The sequence below is a fragment of the Camelina sativa genome, chromosome 2, assembly GCF_030686135.1.
Source record: "Camelina sativa cultivar CO46 ecotype springtype chromosome 2, ASM3068613v1".
In the NCBI taxonomy this organism is placed as follows: Eukaryota; Viridiplantae; Streptophyta; class Magnoliopsida; order Brassicales; family Brassicaceae; genus Camelina; species Camelina sativa.
In genome coordinates this window covers 12,115,410-12,126,787 of record NC_141881.1, presented here as the reverse complement: position 1 = coordinate 12,126,787, position 11,378 = coordinate 12,115,410, and the positions used below count along the sequence as shown (strand labels likewise).

The 11,378-nt window shown below is 37.4% G+C and overlaps 2 non-coding genes across 2 annotated transcripts; both read left to right on the top strand.

Moving 5' to 3' along the window:
* Positions 1-248: 248 nt before the first annotated feature.
* LOC147948488 (U5 spliceosomal RNA) lies at positions 249-363 on the top strand. Its single transcript, XR_015585768.1, has one exon. It is a non-coding gene; the product is annotated as a U5 spliceosomal RNA (small nuclear RNA).
* A 269-nt stretch (positions 364-632) lies between these two features.
* Positions 633-826, top strand: LOC147948487 (U2 spliceosomal RNA). Its single transcript, XR_015585798.1, has one exon. It is a non-coding gene; the product is annotated as a U2 spliceosomal RNA (small nuclear RNA).
* Positions 827-11,378: the final 10,552 nt, after the last annotated feature.

The following is an 11,378-nucleotide window of genomic DNA, read 5'->3' as shown; positions in this document are numbered from 1 at the left end:
TAACCCGGGTGGATGAGCCATGTATGACTCATGCGATGAGAGCGTGATTGGCGGCTACGACTCTCTTTAGAGTTTCTGGAGCTGTAGAGGATTGTTTCGCAATGGCGGTCTGAGAGGTTCCCCTTTTTACGTTTTTATTTTTGGGTTTCGTAGCCGTTGTGTTTTGTCCCACATCGTCAAGATGCAAAACGTAGATTCAGGTACACTTCGTATATAAATTTCTCGTGTGAGTTTTTAACGAGATACGGAGCCGTGCGGTGAGCACAAAGCGAACTATTCTTTCGCCTTTTACTAAAGAATACCGTGTTCTCTCCCTGCTATACGGCATACGCCTGTTTTTGGAAGGGTTTTAAAACAACCCCCATCAATTCTTGAGTTCAAAACCCAACAATCCAGAGCCTGGTTGGTAATTTGAAACCGATTGCAAGTTTCTATCAATAAAAATATATATGTTAATTACTAATTATTTACAAGAAACGAGTATGGGAAGGTGGAGTTTTGCTTCATCTTAAAAAGGAGAATTATCTCACATTGACAAGTAATAGGAAGAGAAGACCAATGTTGGAGCTATAAAAAGGAAGCGAGAGCCTACCAAAAAAAATAAAAAGGAAACGAGTAAGACAATCCAAATCATATCTTTCTCGGCCTTTTGGCTAAGATCAAGTGTAGTATATGTTCTTATGCGTTTAATATCTATTATGTGAGGACACTGTCCCACTTGATATTAACTCTATTTTTTTTAGGGGGAGAGCCCGTTATGGCAGTTCACTGTTTGGGTTCTTGAGCGCTAGGGTATGCGACTGCAAAGACTTTTGGCGCACCCCACCACTCCAAACAGCTTAAAACAATATAATATACATATATTCTCGATAATTATTATATCGAGAAAACATATTTTTGATATTAATCTGAATTTTCTATAAACATTTTTGATATTAATCTGAATTTTTTATAAACATGTCACTCATTAAGTCTTAGCACTATTACGTTAAGCTTAAAACGTTAAATATCAGATAAATAGCAGTTTATGTAATTGTAATTGTTAATGTAAATCAAGCTTTTAAAATATTTTATACATATGACATATATAGTTTAATTTTATATAAACCTTTTGGCAAAAATTCTTATGTCATATTGGATATTTTCGTGTTTTTCAGCCTAGTCTGAATAAAGTTCAAATCAGCCTAAAAAATTTTATATGTCCAAAAGCCATTTCTTTTGGATCGGATTTGTATATCCAAAAATGAATCTGCTATCTTTCATAGATTGGATTTATGGACTGGGCTTCAGATTTTGGCCTTATATACAAAAGTTAAATTTATAGGTGTCAATTGTTTTGACAACACTTTTACTTCTGTCCTTTTTATCTGCTGTGACTCAAATAGGAAAGCTTATCTTGTAAGTTCTCCTCTCTCTCCTTCTAACTCTATCTCTATCACTATCTCTATGTCTATCTAGATCTCTATCATTATCACTATCTCTATCTTTATCTTTATCTCTATCTCTATCTATATCTCTATCACTATTTCTCTTTCTCTATCTCTATCTTTATCTCTATCTCTATCTCTATCTATATGTATCTCTCTCTATCTCTCTCAGAATAAAATTATATATATATCAAAGGTTTTCTCAAAGTAGTTGATTAGATGTCTTTGAATCACAATACATACATGATCTGAAAGATCTCTAGCAGAATCATGTTGGATGTGGGCTTTGCCCCTATATGCCACTCGGCCCAACAAAATCTGTTAAACATATTAAACTGAAATTTCGGCCCGACAAGTTAAAAGAAAGCCCACTAAGCTTCGTAGAGGGCAATCTTAGAAATTTGTGTGGGAACCCTAGATAACCCTAGGTCAACAGCTGCCTATAAAAGTAGAGGGCATTTATTGGGATCACCATCCTGACCCCGAGACATTACCCAAGAGCAATACTTTGCATCGAAAACCAAGTTATTACCTTCTGTGTAACTCGTTTATGCTTCAGAGATTGTCATTTTTTCTGGTCGTCAGCTTGCTTGTAGGCTGACGAACATTATCTTGACACTTTGTAAGTGACGACCTCATTTCTCCTTAATAAAAGGATTTGCTCCGTTCTTCCCCTAAAATCTTGTTTATTAGTATTGTGCTTACTCCGGTACAAACAAATCAGAAGGTTTTGGGATTCTAAGACCAGGATTTCGTTTTTTATTTTTGTTAATCGTAATCAGAAGATTTAGAGATTCTAAGATGCTATGTGTATCTCTTTTGTTACTTTCGGTAGAGTCCTAATTGGGTTTTCAAAATTTTGTTTCACAATTTTGCAAAGGTTGGATCTAGAAACTCAGCAAATTTAGGGGTTTTATGCAAAGGTTGGATGTTTTTTCTAGTGGTTGATAAAACCTATGCACGATGTTTCAGGTTATGTCTTTTTCTTTGGGTTTTCTGAAATACATCGTATTAAATGTAGAATCTAGCATGATTTATCTGATTTGATGCTTTAGATATTTATAACTATTGGAGTTAGTTGAGCTTTAGTTACGGAAGTATATTCGTATATTTGTTTTACGTATCTTGGAGGTTGTACTTAGATAGATTCTCCTATATCTTAGAGGTCTGTTATTTCTCTTGTTATATATGTACTCTCTCGTCTCATTGATGAATACAACAACTTCTTTGGCTACTGCGTATCTTTTATGGTATCAGAGCCAGACAATACCTTGAAAGAGTTCTGATTTTTTTTTCTGATTGAAACAATGACTTCGACTCCGACGACGGCGACTGCCACTGCGACTGTGGAGGTGAGAAGAACAATCTCACCATATGATCTGACCTCGGCTGACAATCCAGGAGCTGTGATTTCTCATCCGCTTCTGAAGGGAACGAATTATGATGAATGGGCTTGCGGTATGAAGACGGCGTTGACGTCACGCAAGAAATTTGGCTTTCTGGATGGCTCGATTGCTCGACCTGCAGAAGGTTCCTCTGATTTGGAGGATTGGTGGACAATACAAGCTTTGATCGTGTCTTGGATCAAGATGAGTATTGAACCACAGTTGAGATCAACAATCTCACACAGAGAGGTTGCTAAAGATCTTTGGGACTATCTGAAGAAACGATTTGCTGTCATGAATGGGTCTCGCATTCAACAAATCAAATCTGAGTTAGCTTGTTGCAAGCAGAGAGGACTTGCAATTGAGGCTTACTATGGAAAACTGACTCGCATATGGGACAGTCTGGCTGCGTATCGTCCCATACACACTTGTAAATGTGGCAAGTGTACATGTGATCTAGGCACGGCACAAGAGACTGATCGTGAGGAGGACAAGGTGCATCAGTTCTTATGTGGCCTTTATGACCACTTTCGCGCTGTACGATCAAGTCTGGTTGCACGCGTTCCTGTTCAGCCTCTTGAGGAGGTTTACAACATTGTTCGACAGGAGGAAGATTTGCGGATCAGTGGAGAAGAAAAACCTGAAGTTGTCTCCTTTGCTGTTCACACAAAGCCAAAATTCCGGTTGGATGACAAGGAAAAGGCAGGTGTTTGCAAGCTGTGCAACCGTTTTGGTCACATTGCGGAAAACTGCTAAGCGGTGATTGGGTACCCTGAATGGTGGGGTGATAGGCCGAAAGGATGTACACTACAAGGCAAGGGTCGTGGAGGCAGTGTTGGTGCTGGCAGGGGACGTGGTCAGGTTTATGCAAACCGTGTGAGTGTCCCAAACCTGGAACAAGCTGGTGCAGAAAAGGCGAACCATGTCTTCACTGACAAGGATCGCGATGGTGTCACTGGGTTATCAGATCAACAATGGACGGCACTAAAGACTCTCCTCAATGCAGCTGGAACAAGCAAGGATGCCCCTGTTGAGAAATCTTCTGGTAAGTCTTCTCTTCCTAATTGGGTAATGGATACAGGAGCATCTCATCATTTAACTGGTAGATATGATAGTTTATCTGATTTGAGAGACATGCCACCGGTTTTGATTATTTTGGCTGATGGACGTGAAAGAGTTTCACGTAAAGAGGGTTCAGTTCGGGTTGGTTCTCATTTGGTGTTACAGTCAGTTTACTTTGTGGAAGGTTTTCAGTCCGATTTGATCTCTTTCGGACAGTTAATGGATGAAAACAAGTGTGTTGTTCAAATGGCTGACAATTTCCTAATTGTTCAGGACCGACCTTCGAGGATGGTGATTGGAGCTGGTAGGAGAGGTGGTGTCACTTTTCACTTGTGTGGTATGGAACTCGCTGCTGCTGTCACGACCAGGAGTGAGGAAGACTTGGGACTTTGGCACAATAGAATGGGTCATCCGTCTGCACATGTTGTGGGATTGCTTCCGTTTGTTTCTCATTCTGATTCAGTAGCTAGTTTGAATAAAACATGTGATGTATGTCTTAGAGCAAAACAAACTCGAGACAGTTTTCCACAAAGTTTGAATAAAACTTCAAAGTTGTTTGAGTTGATTCATGTTGATATTTGGGGTCCGTATCACACTCCTTCTCATTCTGGAGCAAGGTTTTTCTTAACAATTGTTGATGACTATTCTAGAGGGGTTTGGCTTTATTTGTTGAATGACAAAGGTGAAGCTTCAACTCGTTTAAAGAATTTCTTTGCTCTCGCCAAACGCCAGTTCAACACAGAGGTAAAATGTATAAGAAGTGACAATGGCTCGGAATTTGTTTCACTAACACAATTCTTCGAGAGTCAAGGAGTGTTACATGAGACTTCATGTGTCTCAACATCTCAACAAAATGGAAGAGTAGAGAGGAAACACAGGCATATACTAAATGTTGCAAGAGCTCTGCGGTTTCAAGCTAATCTTCCCATTCAATTTTGGGGAGAGTGTGTGTTGACTGCCGGATATTTGATAAATCGAACACCTTCGTCGGTAATTGGGAATATTACACCTTTTGAGAGGATTTTCAACAAACCACCGTCTTACAATCATCTCAGAGTTTTTGGCAGTTTGTGTTATGCTCATAATCACAAACATGGAGGAGATAAATTTGAATCAAGAAGCAGAAAGTGTGCTTTCATGGGTTATCCACATGAAATGAAGGGTTGGAGACTATATGATATGGATAAAGAGGAGTTCTTTGTTTCACGGGATGTAGTTTTTTCTGAAAAGAAGTTCCCGTTTTCACCGGAAACATCCTTGCTACTGGTTGATGATGACGACGAAGGACAGCTTTTATGGGCTCCGATTTGCGAAGGTATGGTTTTGGATGATGAGGTGGTCCAACAGGTGCGGCCCGTAGTTGTTCCTGAATCCGTAAATGTGCCTTTGTTACCACTTGGGCCTGAACCAATGCCAAGAACTGAGGTTGTCAATGCTGAGCCCACTCGGCTTGCTGCGTCGTCTTCGTCATGACCGTCCGATGCAGAGCCACAGATTCAATTGCAGCTGGGTAAAGGTCAGCGGAAAAAGACACAGTCGGTAAAATTAAAAGATTATGTTGTGCGAAAATCAGCTAAGCGACCAACTGATGAAGCGAATTGTGTTGTTACTTATCCGATAGAGAATCACGATGGGGACCAACGATTTTTAGAGTCACATGTCGCATATATTGCTGATGTGATGTCTGAAATGGAGCCGAAATCGTTTAAAGCTGCTATGACTGACGAACGATGGAGAAGGGCTGTAGGGTCAGAATATGATGCCTTGGAGGAGAATAATACTTTTACAATTGAAGATTTACCGCCGGGTAAGACTGCAATCGGATGTCATTGGGTTTTCAAAGTGAAATTTAAATCAGATGGAACAGTGGAAAGATACAAAGCCCGGTTGGTAGCGATGGGGAACAGACAGATTGAGGGAGTCGACTACAGTGAAACTTTCTCACCAGTTGCAAAAATGGGAACAGTCAGGCTTTTCCTGGATATAGCTGCAAAAAAAGGTTGGGTGGTTCATCAAATGGATGTCCATAATGCTTTTTTGCATGGAGACCTAGAGGAAGAAGTATACATGCGGTTGCCTCCAGGATATCAGACTGCAGATCAAACAAAGGTATGTAGACTAAGGAAATCTCTTTATGGTCTCAGACAAGCTCCTAGATGTTGGTTTTCCAAGTTGTCAAGTGCTTTACTAGATTACGGTTTTGTTCAAGCGTTGGGAGATTATTCTTTGTTCACATATGAGAGAGGTTCCACTAGAATTCACATTCTTGTTTATGTGGATGATCTAATCATTACTGGCAGTTGCGAGAAAGCTACGAATAGTTTCAAACAATATCTATCCACAAGGTTTCATATGAAGGATTTGGGTCATTTGAAATATTTTTTGGGGATTGAGGTAGCCAGGAATGCTAGTGGTTTCTATTTGTGCCAAAGGAAGTACGCTCTAGACATTATCTCGGAAACGGGTTATCTAGGCGCTAAACCAGTTGACTTTCCTTTAGAGGAGAACCATGGTCTAGCGTTTAACACATCGAAGCTGCTTGAAGATCCTAAACCATACAGACGGTTATTAGGCAGACTGATTTATCTGGGTGTTACAAGACCAGATCTTGCTTTCTCGGTTCATGTCTTAGCACAGTTTATGCAAGAACCACGAGAGGATCACTGGCAGGCAGCTCTACGCGTAATTAAGTATTTGAAATCGGATCCTGGTCAAGGCATATTGTTACGGGCTACTACAAGGAATCAGGTCACGGGATGGTGTGATGCAGATTGGTCAAGGTGTAAATCCACTAGACGTTCTGTTACTGGTTATTTTGTTCAGTTTGGGGAATCACCAATTTCCTGGAAAACCAAGAAACAGAAGACGGTCAGCAGGTCCTCAGCTGAATCAGAGTATCGTGCGATGGCTGATCTTGTTCAAGAATTGAAGTGGTTGAAGCGGATGTTACTGTCGTTGGGAGTGCATCATACTCGACCAATGATTGTTCTCTGTGATAGCAAATCCGCCATACACATAGCGACAAACCCGGTATTTCATGAGAGAACGAAGCACATAGAGAATGATTGTCACTTTGTGAGGGATGAAGTGCTAACTCGGAATATTGTGTTGCATCATGTCAATACAACTTATCAGCTCGCTGATATCTTTACAAAACCAATTGGTCAATATGGTTTCTGGCGTTTCAGACACAAGCTGGGTATACATAATCTGTATGCTCCAGCTTGAGGGGGGTATTGGAGTTAGTTGAGCTTTAGTTACGGAAGTATATTCGTATATTTGTTTTACGTATCTTGGAGGTTGTACTTAGATAGATTCTCCTATATTAGGTTTGTTATTTCTCTTGTTATATATGTACTCTCTCGTCTCATTGATGAATACAACAACTTCTTTGGCTACTGCGTATCTTTTAATAACTTCTACTACGAAACAATTAGGGTTTCTACGACATAACATACAGTTTTTTTCATGGTTATGTGGTATTTCATGTCTTACGGCTTCAAAAGCATACCCATATGTTAAGTTCATTATATATATGTGTGTGTGTGTGTTCTAGGCTTTCTTGAAGTATCTTGTTGATCTTATGGCCCCAAAGGCAAATGTTCATCAAAATCTATATGTAGGTCAAACGAAGATGTCAATAACAATGGGCAAGAGAAGAAGGTTTTCTCTTTTGTTTATTCCCTTGTGCGGTAATAGCTCAACCCTCTCTCTATATATCTCTCTCTATATACTCTCAGATTGAAAATGATACACATCAATGGTTTCTCAAAGTATTTTATTAGATTATAGTCTTTGAGTCGCAATATATTTGTAACATGATTTAGCTGGGGACTCTTAAGACCTATCCACGATAGTGTAAGGTTTGTTTTTTTTTTTCTTTTTTCGTTTTCGTAATCATATTGAGGAGTTCATTGGATTGATGTGTTTCTCCTTTGTTAACTCCGGTTTAATCTGAGAATTAATTTTCAAAATTTAGTCTCACAAAATTTGGGGATCTCAGAAAATTCAGGGATTTATACATACGGATGTTTCAGTTTTTTTTTTTTTTTTTTTCATCGTTTGCAATAATTTCTTGGGTTTTTGGAAACAAAAATTGCATATTAAATAAAGAATCTAGCCTGAGTTATTGATCTGATCTGATGCATCTTAAGTGAAGTTTGTGGCCAGTGATTCTATTAAATAATTTACATCTTATATGAAATAGTTAGGATTTCTAGAAGCAACTTGCAATGGCTAGGAGTCCTAGCCTAGGACTCCCGAAATTGATAACTTTCAATTTGGGAGACATTTTTTTAAAAACTCATGGCTGTGGTATTTTATATGGAGTTAATTATGAGATTGGCATTTTTTTTCATGAGTATTGTAGGATAAAGACTTTCTATCCATACTTATAGATTTAGGCTTTTTTAGATTGTACAAAGACAATTTTGTCCTCAATTTTCTTTCTTCGATTGTTCAACCTAAACAAAACTTATACTATGTGATATCAACAACGATTTGTGGTCAACAATGATTTGTGGAGATGATGGTGAAGGTTATGGAATCTGGTGAATGTGAGGATGATGAAATCAAGTGAACCCGAAAGTAGTAACGATCATAAGATTCGGTAACGATGGTAAAATCCGATGACGACGGTGAGATCCGGTGACGACGAGGAGAGATACGAAAAGACGACGTTGAAAATGAGACGGTGGTGATGATGAGATCCAGTGATAACGGCGGTTTGTGTGGTGGACCGGTGGTGAGAAGAAAGCAGTAGAAGTTGGTGCTAAGATCTTAATTTACAAAATGACTAAATTTCAATCTCGACTTTATGAACAGCGGCGATGACGACTGTGAGCCTCGCCTTGATAATGGTGGCTTCATCGCTGTTAAACGCTTCAATCATCTTCTTCGGATCCAACCTACATAGTTCTTGTAGCCATTCTCTTTATCAATTGTATACATGTAATTTTCTAATTTGGTTTAGATGTGAAGATGAATTGGAAGTTTTAATTGGTACCTTTGGGTTCACTAGATTGTATCCTATTAGGGTTTAGTTTTCTTTATTAAAAATTAAGAATTGTCGCTGGAAAATCAGATTGTATCACCGTATGAACAAAACAAAACAAAAAGTTCAGAAAAGCTCAGAAAATCAGATTGGATCACGGTTGTCCTCGACAAGGAGGGTATACTCGTTATTTTGTCCATCAGAAAAGCCTAATCCTATAAGTACGGGTAAAAATACCCAATTTAAAAGTTTTGGCTGCACAAAGGCCCATATAGACAAACACCCCATTTTAAACACCCCATTTTATGTGTTTTTTTTTCTTTCTTTTCTATTTCAATTTGTTTGTCGAAATATATATGAGACATAATATTAATCTCATGGCTAAGACTCCCTGATAAATTTCAATTTCAGACATATTTTATTTAAGGCTTTGTGGTATTTCTTGTAGGTCAAAAGAAGATGTCAGTAAAAATGGGCAAGACAAAAAGGTTTTCCCTTTTGCTGACCTTCCATCAAGCCTTTTGGAGATAATTAATAATGTATTCTCTTATGTTAAGAGATAACATTCGTGCATCAGCTATTTGCAAGGCATGGCGTAAAGCCGCTGAATCTGTTTGAGTTGTGGGAAAGCATCCACAGGTTATCACCTTGCCGTAACGTGATGACTTGATTTTCTCTTTGATCCATTGGAATGGAGGGGGTACACACTGAATTATCCTGAGTTCATAGATCCTTAAAAAATTCATGGCAACTGAAACATGAGTTTATGTGAATTTCTCAGGTGAAAAAAGACTTTGGATTTCATGATCACCGAGACTAAAACCGGTAAGGGATTCAGCTGCAATAGAGACATGTAAATGTTGAGATGTGGAAAAGAGTAAAGAAACTAAGACCTTACACAATTTTCTTTGTTTGATTTAACGTTTATTTATTTATTTTAATTCTCAGTCTAGAATTAAGGATTGGAAAGCGAGTGAATTAAGAAAAGATTTGAAGATATAAGTCAAAGAGGCCATGATAATGAGTTGGCATTATACAGCGTACAAGGGTATAAAAAACTAACCAGACCTCGATCACTTTGATATTTCTTAATTTAATTTACTAATCTGGATCACTTATGAGCATGAGTCTTTTGACTTCACTTGTTTTTTCTTCAAAAAAAAAATGGTATGATTTACTAATGAACTGCCTCAAATCTGGATTGAATTTCTAAAAACGAATTGCAGAGAATAACGAGAAGGAGAGGACAGAAGCTCAAGAGAATCTTCCACAACAGAAGTTTCAAAAAAAAGAATGTTTCTTACCTGAAACCTCTATTGTTGAATATTCTCTTTAACTTCTCTCATCATCTTGTCATTATTCTCTACTCTTGGTTTTTGAAAATTCTATCCAGCTATGACGTAGTTTATTTGAACATCTTAACATTGTTTTCTGAAGAAAAAACGAGTTAATTAGTCAAAAACTCAGAATCATAAGTGACTGAGACAAGTATAAATTAAGAACATCCAAGTTAAGTCTTATTACTTTTTATACCCTTGCAAGCTTGTATAATGCCAACTCTTTTTACTTGGCCTTTTTGACATAATCTATTTTCAAATCTTTCTCGTGATTCACTCGTTTTCCAGTCCTGACTTTTAAACTAAGAATTAAAGCCAAAACCGAATGTTAAATCAAACAAATAAAAATGTCTAGAGGGTCTATGTTACAGCTGAATCCCTTCTTGCCCATCTGAGCCTTAGTGATCATGAAATCCAAAATCCTCTTTCACCTGAGAAATTATAAATTCATGTTTCAGAATCCATTAATCTTCTAAGGATCCTCGAACACACCAAGGGGATGTAGAAAAAATTATTTTGTTGAAATTTTCTTAAAACCTAATCTTTTCTAGTCACATATTATCATTTCCATAACCTATTTGCGTTCTTTATTTTTATTACGGTAGTATTTTTTTAAGGCTAAAGGCAATATATGGCATTATATATTCCACAAAAGTATCATATACGCATATAAGTAAAACAACATTGTTGGAACCTAAAATAGTTAACTTTTTGGATGAAAATTATGAATTTTTGTTTTTGTTTTTTTTTGGCAAAAATTACATGCAAATGGTTGTTTAAATTAGTTAACTATGACTTAATAAATATTAGTCACTACACCAGAAAAAAAAAAAGAAAAAAAAAGAAAAAAAAAGAGTAACCTAAAAGCTCGTTGATATTCATAAATTTTGGTATCAACCATCTAGATAGAATCTTAATATATACTACTAGGTATTAGTCTACACAATGCGTGCTTGAATACATAATAATTTTTCTTATATTTATGAAGTTTTGTTAAAATAAAATATTGTTTTTTTAATTAATAATAACATCAAAAAAAGATTTTTCACTACAAGAAAATCTGCGTTTAGCGACTCCAATAATAGTCGCAAAACAGTTGCAAATACCTACTTTGCAACTAATGAACGACTGTTTCAGATGATCGCTAAAAAAAGGTCGCAAATTCACGACTAAA